Genomic DNA, 11,035 nt, shown 5'->3' with positions numbered 1-11,035 from the left:
CTGTCCACCCCTCCTCTCTCTCCTCACCATCTACACCTGTCCACCCCTCCTCTCTCTCCTCACCATCTACACCTGGCCTGTTGCTGACTCATGGTTTCCAGTGAGAAAGTTGGTGCTTGGCTTTGTGCTCCTGCGACGGTGTTCCCTGGATCCAAATGGTCAGAGTTTTGACGAGCGTGGCAGGTTGAGAGACAGAAAGGAGCCTTTCAGTCCTCTCTGCTGTGTGGGGGTGGAGGGAGTGGTGGGCTGTGTTACAGAGAAGCATGGCTGTGCTTTCTTGCTTGGTTCAAATGCTGTAGGGCTTGGGGGAGCAGGGTTGGGGGGAGCAGGAGAGGGGGGTTTCCTCCTGTTCCCCCACCCTGATTCCTGGTTCTAGGGACACCTCATCCTTCCACAACTGTAGTGCAGTTGGGTGGTTCTCTCTGCTGCCCCTGCTCTGACCAGGATGCCCTGACTCTCTGCTCTCCTGGGCCTGGGAATAGCAGCCTTCCTGTTGTCGGGTGTGTGGTGCCTCACTCTTCCACACTCTGCATAGTCCCTATTGGAAATTCTCGGCAGAGTTCCATTCCTCGGCTTCCAGATGGGTCCTGACAGCTGTTCTGATTTATTTTAACAAGGTGTTGACACAAAACACAACACTTTTGAAAAAACAAATAGTGATTTAAAGAACAAAAAGCATGAAGGTATAATTTAGGTGTCTTGTTTTTCTTTAATCATCTTAAATTATTGCCTCAATGAATCCTGTTTTTCTTCTGGCTTTAAGTGGTCACTCCTTTAAAATTGTTCTTCATTTTTAATCTCACTCTTTTGACTTCAGATTGGAAATCCTTCTCAAAGGATCTATCTGGCTCTAGGTATCTCAGCTCCAGAGAAACGAGAACCCTGAAAACCTCTCTTGCCTTTGCTGACAGGTGAGACAGTGTTTTCTGTCTGGTCTCCCACAGAAGCCTCAGCGGAGGGCGTGACACACACCTGCAGGAAGTGTGGTGGGCAGGGAGCGGAGTGAGGCCTGGGAAACAGCAGGGGAAGCTGGTGCAGGCAGTGGGTCTGGAAGGATGAGTAGATGAACATAAGTAGCCCGTGTTATAACCTTGACCCTTCCACCGCTAGAGAAGGGGCTTGTGGCAGTCGGGGCTACCTGGGCAGCAGGAGAACCACTTGGAATGGAAGCTGGTGGGAGGGCGGGCAGGGGTCACCCCTGTCACTGCTGACGCACAGCCTGCTATTAAGGCCATTTTCTCTTCCCTTCTTAGCATGGGGGAGCTCTCACGTGCTGTCTGTGAAAGCCTGTTACTAAGAAAAAAGTGATGGGAGGAAATTAGTTTCACTTTTCTGTTAAAAAAAAAAAAAACACCAAGGTACAATTTAGGTATTTACTATTCTAAACCTACAACTTAGGAAGGAGAAATTTTGACCTTTTCTTATTGATTTTTTGGCTTTGAAAACGTAGAGTTAGGGTGATTCTGAAACATGATTTTTCCAACAGGTCAGCCCAGTGCCCCGTCGCCGCTGTGCTGCCGCTTGACCCTCAGAGCTCTGTTCTCAAGCATCTATTTGCTCTTGGAGGGCTGAAGTAGAATTTAGGAAGAATATTGGAAAGCACAGAAACGATTTCACTGCAACCCGCACCCTCCCAGCCTCGTCTGCTTGTCTGGTTTCTCGCTTGTTCAGGCCCTTCCCTGCCAGACCACCTCAGCTGTTTTGGGTTTCCTCGTCCTTGACTGGGATCTTTTTAATCCTCATGAACTTTGTGGGGTTTTTTTTTTCTGTCTTACAAATCTGGAAACAGAGGCAGAATTGTTACGTGGTTAGAATGAGAAATAGCAGAACTGAAACTGGGTCCCAGGTCATCTTGCACTTACCTACCTCTGTGCAGTATCATGATCCTCAGATCAGAAATAAGTGAAATGGCGTGAAAAGGTCCAACCCCTTCTCAGGAAACTCAAAGGTTGAGCCCAGGAGAAACTGAGGCCGGGAAGATTGAAGGACGGTTTGAGGACACGCTGCATGTCCCAGGAGGTGGGTTCCCAGGATTCGGGCCCTGCCCTCATGGAAATTACTTTCCTGGGAGACCTTTCAAAATAAGGAAAACAAACAAACCAGATAATTTCAGATGCTGGTAGGTGTTCTGAGGAAGATGGCATGTGGGGCTGCCATTGCAGAAATTCATGGTCATGATCAGGATTAGGAAAATCGAGAAGTAGAAATGTGGCCACTGCTAATTACAGTCAGTGTTACATTCACTTTTAACATAAAGCCAGAATAGATAACGGGAAGGAAATAATACATCAAAATATTGATGGAAAAAATTCTTATAGTCATCATTGTGTGGCTGTGTAATTGTCCCATTGGATCAATGAATCATAGCTTGTTAAACATCTACCCTACTGTTGTATATTTAAACCATACCCAATTTTTCCATTATCTGAAACAACTGTAACTGAGCTGCATGTATTCGCTCAGCTAGATACTGATAGACTCAGCCCAGATCTTCAGATAATACTGAGCGAGAAGGTGTAAATGTCCCCAGTGCTCTTGACACCTGCAGGCAAAGCAAGCTCTAGTTTATCTGAGAGGCACAGACTGATTTGTGATGCGGCCACCTGGTCCCACCCAGGTGAGCCCTGGTCGGAGGCTGCCGTGAGCTTGTCACATGTGTGGAGATCCCCGGTGTGTGTCCCCGGCAGAAAGCATGAAGTCCCTGGGGGTGCATTTACCACTATTAAAACCCAATTGAACGATCAGAAACAGTTGAATGGGAACTTCTCGTTCAGCTGGAGAACTATGGTGTTTGAGCATTTTCTTTCAGATGAGGGTGGGGTGGGCAGCTCCTGACTCATTACCAAATCAGCATTCCAGAAAACCACTCCAGCACGGTGCACACACCCTGAGCTCCAGCACACAACAAAAGGGGCCACAGAGTGACGTGCACGTGTGTGGACGAGAGGATGTGACATTTGTACCATCGACTGCCCGTCAGGGTATATATAGCATTGGGTGCTTCAAAACATGGGACAGGGCTGGCAACTCTTTTTCTCTCCATACCACAGGGGTAACATCAGTTACCATTTCTTATAGCAGCAATTCTCAGAGACACTGAAGGAACTTGACCTTGAAAGGAACGAACCAGAATTGAGACACTGTGTGCCCGCCCCCTGCTTCCCTGAGAATGTGCTCCCAGCTCTTCAGGAGCAGCACATGGTCTGCATTCAGAGTAGACTCATGTCCAGTAGCACGGAAGAGTCAAGTGCCTTCATTTGTCTCTGAAGTGGGACTCCCCAAAATGCCTCTCTGCAAGGGAGAAATATCCTTAATATGACAAAGTTGCTTAGTCATTTTTATTTGTTGACTGACAACTGAATTGCTTTGCTTTTGTCCACCAGGACTTAACTATTTATTATACATCTGAGATACCCTCTATCTCTCATGAAACCTCAGCTCCCCCGTGGCTTCTGTTGCTCACCAATGGCCAGTGTCCCCTCCCTCCATGCTGGCCAGAGGACGGGCCCTTACGTCTGCTGCCTGCAGGACCAGCCTCCTCCGACACGCTAATTCACCATGTGCCTGGGCACCCACTCCCACCCCAGGCCGTCCCTCCTGCTCTTACTGGCATATTTTTGTCTTCATCTCAGTGTTCCTGAGTTGTATCTATAGACAATAAAGTTCATCAGTTTCAGTGTACAATTTGATGAGTTTTGACAAATGTGTATGATTGTCTAGCTACACCACAAGCATAGGAAAGAATATTTTCTTTTTACCATAAAAATTTCCATCATATTGTTCGGCAGTTAGTTAATCCTCTTCCCCCATCACCTAGTTCCTGGCAATCTCTGATCTGCTTTCTATTACCACAGTTTTTACCTTTTCTAGAATTTTATAACGATGGAATATTATAAATATTGGGTGCATATCTGTACCTTATTCCTTTTTATTGCAGAGTTTTATTCTATTGTGTGAATATGTAACACTTTGTTTATTCATTGGCTGATTAATGAACACTTGAATTTTTCCAAAGTTTGGCTAAGTTTGAATAAAGTGAGATAAATACTCACAAGTCTTTATGTGGATATGTGCTTTAATTTTTCCTGGATAAATACCCAAAAGTATGATCATGCTGCTTTATACAAAACTGCTAAATGATTTTTCTGAGAGTGGTGTAATTCCACAATTTCACCAACCGTTGATGAGAGTCAGTTGCTCACATTCTCACCAGTGCCCGGTACATCAGTCTTTTTAATATTGACCTTGCTGGTGGGTACTGTGGTTTTAATTTGCACTTCCTGAATAAGTAAGGACATCAAGCATGTTTTCTTGTGCTTATTGATCATTTATATGTCTTCTTTTATGAAGTATCTGCTTAAATATTTTTTCTGTTAATTCTTAATTCTTCTTGTTATTCATTTTTTAATTTTTTTTATTAAATCATGGCTGTGTACATTAATATTTTACCATTAGAAATATGGTTGTCTTCTTATAATTGAGTCTAAAGAGTTCCTTAAAACATTCTGGTACAAAGAATCTACAGAGAACACAACTAGTCAACAAGAAAAAAGCAAATAAGTCCATTTGTAAGTGGGCAAGAGATATGAACAGAACCTTGTCTGAAAAAAGGACAGATGAATGGTCAGCAAACACACAAAGAAATGCTCATCATCCTTGATCGTCAGAGGAATGCAGATCAAAACCACCTTGAGATGACACTTAAGCCCAGAGAGGATAACCCACATCACAGAGTCCCCAAACTGCAGGTGCTAGTGTGGTTGTGGAGAGAAGAGAACACATCTACACTGCTGGGGGGACTGCAAACTAGTGCAGCCTCTGTGGAAAGAAGGATGGCAAATCCTCAAAGAGAGAAAAGTAGACCTGCCATTGGATCCCACAATCCCATTACCAGGTATCTATCCAGAAGCAAAAAACCATTTTACCATAAGGACATTTGCACTAGAATGTTTGTTGCAGCTCAATTCATAATTGCCAAGATGTGGAATCAACCCAAGTGCCCATCAGCGCATGAATGGATTAATAAACTTGGTTGATGTGCACCAGGGAGTACTGGTCAGCCATAAAAAGATGGAGACTTTACATCTTTTGTATTAACCTGGATAGAGCTGAAGGACATTCTTCTTAGTAAAGAATTACAAATACACATTCATCTAAATAGGGGGGAGGGAAAGAGAGGGAGGGAGAAGACGGGATTTGGTGAGCTACCATCTAACAGGCACAACGTAAAGGCTTTTGACACACCTCCCGGGTGAAGGGCTCAGCTACAACTTGGACTCTAACAAATGCAGACAATGTGGCCTTACTATGTGCACGCTTTTATCGATCTGAAATTATAAAAACAAACAAACAAAAATATTCTGGTACAGATCCTTTTTCAGGTAAATAATTTATAAAGGTTATTTCCCAGCCTGTGGGTGATCTTTTTTTACTTTTTTTCAACAGTGCCCTTTGAAAAGCGCTGATTTGAAATGTGAAAGAATCCTGTCTCAACCTTATAATTTTGTAGTTAATGTGTTATGTGACCTGAGAAGTCTTTACATAACTCAAGGTCACTAACATTTTTGCCTATGTTTCTCCCAGAAGCTGTGTGGTCATAGCTCATCGTGTAGGCCTGCCCCCTGTTTTGAGTTGATTCTGGGATCTGGGGTGATGTAAGGGCTGGGACTCTTCTGGATTTGCATACAGGGAACCAGTTTCCCTGTACCCCCAAAGTCTTCCTTGTTGCTTTAAATTACCTTGCTATAATTGTTTAATGTCTGGCCATGTGTAAGGGCACACTTCTGGAACTAAAAAAATCTGGCCGTGTGTAAGGGCACACTTCTGGAACTAAAAGTCTGGCCATGTGTGAGGGCACACTTCTGGAACTATTATCCTGTTCCATTGGTCCATATGTCCATGTTCTGCCAATAACATGATGTCTTTGTTGCTGTGGTTTTACGGTTATTCCTCAAATCAGCAGTCTAAGTCTTCTGACATTGTACTTCTTCAGAATTAATTTGGCCATCCAGGTTTGCTTTTCTATACAGGTTTTAAAGTCAGCTTGTCAATTGCTACAAAGCTCAGTGGGAGCTTGCTTAGAATTGCAGTAAATCCATAGGTCAATTGTGGGAGAATTCACACCATAACAACATTGAGTCTTGTGATGCGTGATCGTGTCCTATTTTCCCATGGATTTAATTTCTCTCAGGGATAGTTTGTAGTTTTAATGGAGCATGTTTTGTTCGATTTGTCATTCTGTGTCATTCACAGTAAGAATACAGAAACATAGTTATCACTTCATAATATCATTGGTGTGTTTGACTCTGTACCCATATGCTGAGATCTTTCTAAATTCATTTACTTGTTCTAGTAAGCTTCTTGTAGAGTCCCAAGGATCATCCTCAGGGACATTCCTGTCACTTGTGAGTAGGGAGCGCATTCCCACCTGCACGCGTTTTATTTCTCTTTCTGCCCTGTTGTGCTGAGCTGGACCTGCAGTACCCGTGGATAGGAGTGACGAGACTGGACATTGTGTCTCACTCTTGACCTGATGGAGAGCTCACCCAGCCTCCACCGTGAAGTGTGACACCAGCCACGGCCTTTTCATAGTTGCCCTTTGTCAGAATGAGTACGTGGACTTGTTAGTCTGAGTCCGTATTATCAACAGCTGTTGAATTTTGTCAGATGCTTTCTGCCTCTCTGCTTTTATTTTTCATTTTTAGGTTGTGATTATGATGAAGTACACTGATTGATTGATTTTCAAGTGTACCCTGTTATCCCAGAATAAATGCCCCTTGATCATGATGTATTATGGTCTTTTTAAAAAAATATATATTGCTGAGCTGAATTTGCTAAAAAATGTTTTAAGGCTATTTGTGTTTATGGGAAAGATACTGGTCTGTACTTTTCTTTATTTGGAATGTTGTTTGGAAAGCTTTTCAGTAGATTTGTTAGTTCTCTCCTAAAGCTTGAAGGACTTGAACTGTGACACCCTCTGGGAAGATTTAGAGATACAGATTTAATTTCTCTAACAAACAATGTTATCTGTTTCTTTTTAAATGAGCTTTAATAGATTAGTCAGGTAAGAAATTTGACTACTATTATAAGTTTTAAAGTTTATTTTAATAGGAATTTCTAATATGCTCATATCCTTTTAGTTTTAATACGGGCCATGAAGAAACAACTTCTCTTTCATTTCTCCAGTTTGTTTGTTTGTTTGTTTTTATTTTTGGCCAAGGCTGGGTTTGAACCTGCCACCTCCGGCATATGGTGCTGGTGCCCTACTCCTTTGAGCCACAGGCACCGCTCTCTTTCATTTCTGAACTGGTAATTAGCTTCTTCAGTCTGGTCAGAGTTTTACCATTTTTTTTTTTTTTTTTTGCTTTATTCAGAAAACCAACTTTTGGTTTAACAATATTTTCTATTGTTTTTCCCATTTTTAAAATTTCTTTGACTCTGATTTTTATTCTTGTTATTTCTTCCTTTCTGCTTATTTTGAATCTGTTTTTCTCTTCTTCTAGTTTCTTAAGCCAGAATTAATGATCTGAGTGATCATTCTCACGCCAGTGATCCTCACACTCTGGGAGGCTGAGGTGGGAGGATTGCACAAGAACAGGAGTTTAAGACCAGCCTGAGCAAGAGCATGACCCCATCTTCTACAAAAAATAGAAAAATTACCCAGGCTTGGTGGCAGGCACCTGTAGTCCCAGCTATTTGGGAGGCTGAGGCAAGAGAATCTCTTGAGTGCAATAGTTTGAGGTACTGTGAGCTGTGACAATGCCACTGCATTCTAACCTGGACCACAGAGCGAGACTCTGTCTCAAAAAAAAAAAAAAAAAAAAATCTGAGCTCTTTTCTTCTTTCTAACATAAGCATTTAATGCCATAAATTTACCTCTAAGCACTGTTTTATCTACATTCTATAAATTTTTATGTGTTGTGTTTTCATTTTAATTCACTCCCGTAGATTTTCTTCTTGGCTCATGCATTATATAGAAGTGTGTTGTTCAATTTTCTAATTTTTTTTATTGGATCATAGCTGTGTACATTAATGTAATCATGGGGTACAATGTGCTGGTTTTACATACCATTTGAAATATTTTCATCAAACTGGTTAACATAGCCTTCACTGCATTTTCTTAGTTATTGTGTTCAGACATTTATACTCTATACTTAGTAAATTCAACATCTAATATTTGGGGATTTTCCAGGAATCTTTCTGTTATTGATGTCTAGCTTAATAAAAAAATTAAAAAGCTTAATTCTGCTATAATCAAATAATGTGATTTTTATGATTTTAATCTTTTTAAACAGAGGTCAGAGGTCAGTAAACTTTTTGTAAAGTGCCAGAGAGTAAAGAGTGTAGGTGTCGTGGGCCTGTAGATGCTCTCAGTAGCTCCTCCTCAACTGTGTCTTTGTGGGGTGGAGGCAACGCACATACCCACGTCCCAGCAAAACTTCCCGGACAAACCCCGGTGGTGGGCTGAGTTTGTCCGACGGGGTGTAGTTTGCTGATTCCTGCAGTTTGAAGGTACTGATTGATACTTGGTGTATGTCTCTTGGTTCAGTTTCTTTTCAGAAATGCCCTGATTCGGCTTGAAGAAAAAATACTCTTTTGTCATTGGGTGGAGTGTTCTGTAAGTGTCAAAGAGATCAGCTTGGGCAGAATGTAGTTCTAGTCCTTTATAACCTGACAGATTTTTCTGCCTCCTTGTCCTAGCAGGTCCTGAGGGGAGGGTGACGTAGTGTGTCTATTTCTACTTTTTTTTTTTTTTTTTTTTTTTGGTGCATGTGTGTGTTGCTAGAATTTGCTTCATATATTTTAAATAGGTTATTGGTCATAAATCCCATTTATGATGATGTCTTTTTAATGAATCAACCTCTTGATTATGCAATTTCCTTTTCCTCCTGGTGATATTCTTTGTTCAGAAATCTGTTTCATCTGATGTTATTATAGCCATTACAGCTTGCCTTTGATTAGCTTTTTTATGATATTCATTTATCTATACTCTCAATTTTTTTCTTTTTTGAGGTAGGGTCTTACTTTGTGGCCCAGGCCAGAGTGCAGTGGTGAGCTCATTGTAGCTTCAAATTCCTGGGCTCGAGCAATCTTCCCATTCCAGTGAGTTTAGGGTTACAGGTACACACTGCACAGCTGGCTAATTTTATTTTTATAAATGAGATCTTCTTATGTTGCTGAGGCTGGTCTCAAACTCCTGGCCTAAGACTCTCCCACCTCAACCTCCCAGCATTCTGGGGTTACAGGTAGGAGCACTGCACCTGTCCTCTTCCCTTTACTTTTAATATTGCTATGAGTTAAAGCATCTTTCCCGTTATCAGCATATAGTTAGTTTTCCTTTGTGAACCAAGTTAATAATCTGTCACATATTTAATGTAATTAATTATTAGTTTTAATGCACTATTTTTTTTTCTGTTTGCCCGACCTGTTCTTCACTCATTTTTCTTTTCCTATCTTCTCTTCAGTTACTTGCCTATTTTTATGGGTCCATTTTATGCCTTTGACTTATTAGAAATATATATCTAATTTAGTGTGCTCTCTAGTGTTTCCATGGTATGATTTTACCTTGTCACAATTACCTTCAACTAACATCATCCCACTCCACGTGCCATGGGTGACGCTGACAGTGCGTCCTGCTGTCCTTTGTGCCATTGTTGTTAGACATTTTGCTTTGACACATGGTAGTTCTAGAACATTTCCACAAATTCTTTGAAATCCTCCCCTCAAAAGATGGAGTGTAATTCGCCTTCCCTTTAGCATGGCCGGGCTTAGTGTCTTTCTTCTCGCATTTAGAATACGGTAGAAATGACAGTCTGTGACTTCTGAGACGAGGTCACAGGAGGCATCGCAGCCTCTGCCTTGTTTTGTCTTGGGCTCCTCACTTTAGGGGAAGCCAGCTGCTGTGTCACAGGGATGCTCAAGCAGCCCCGCTGGAGAGGGCAAGGTGGAGAGGAACTGAGGCCTCCTGCCAGCAGCCATGTGAGGGAACCATCCTGGAAACAGGTCCTCCAGCCCCAGCCAAGCTTTCAGATGACAGCATCTTCACTGCCACCTCTACAGCCTCAGGAGAGACCCTGAGCCAGAACATTCAACTAAGCCACGTTCAAGCTCCTGACACTTGGGAACAGAGATAAAGAATGCTTGTCATTTTAAGTTGCTAGGTGATTATCGTGATTTCTACACTAACCACTACCAAGTCCCTTTCCTTGTTATTATTTTTGTGTAAGTAATCAAGTCTTTTAAGCACACGTTTTCAATTTCCAATGCTCTCATTCCTTTTTGTATATAAAATTTTTTGTCTAGCACCATTTTCCTTATGGAAGAAATTTGTTTGAGATTTATTATACAGGTAGTAAAATCTGGTGGTGATGAATTCTTCCACTGGTTTATCTACTACACAAGTGTTTAGGTTTTAAGAGAAAACTTAATTTGGAACACATTTTGAAGTCATATAGGAGTTGAAAATTTAATGCATAGAGTTTCCATGTACCTTTTATCCAGCATTCCCATGACAGACTCTTATAAAACTGACATTAAAACAAAAAACTTTATTTGCATTCTGTCAGTTTTCACATGTACCCACTTTGATGTCAGGGCAGCTATCCTGATGAAAAACCATCATGGGGCAGAATCAGAGGAAAAACTCTGGCAACATGAATAATCAGAACAGTTCAACTCCCCCAAGGAATGACATTCTCTGTTGAAATTTTTCCATGTTTATAGACTAGGCTAGCCACCAACACAGTGGGGGCTGTAACCTAGAAACTGCTTTAAGCTATAGTCCAAGTCATCTCATTTTTTTTTCCTTCTTTCAGAAATCATACTCCTATACCTTCAATGTGCAGTCCCTGAAAATTGTTATTTCATATATATTGCTCCAGTTTTTCACTTGATCTTAGTGGAGAGATAAATATGGCACCTGTTACCCTCATGGCGGCAGTGCAGGTGCGCACCTGTCACCCTCATGCTGTGCACCTGGTACCCTCATGGCGGCAGTGCAGGTGCGCACCTGTCACCCTCATGCTGTGCACCTGGT

The sequence above is a fragment of the Otolemur garnettii genome, unplaced genomic scaffold (assembly GCF_000181295.1).
Source record: "Otolemur garnettii isolate 467f Iridium unplaced genomic scaffold, OtoGar3 scaffold00053, whole genome shotgun sequence".
Classification (NCBI taxonomy): Eukaryota; Metazoa; Chordata; class Mammalia; order Primates; family Galagidae; genus Otolemur; species Otolemur garnettii.
Note: the sequence above shows the minus strand (reverse complement) of the source record.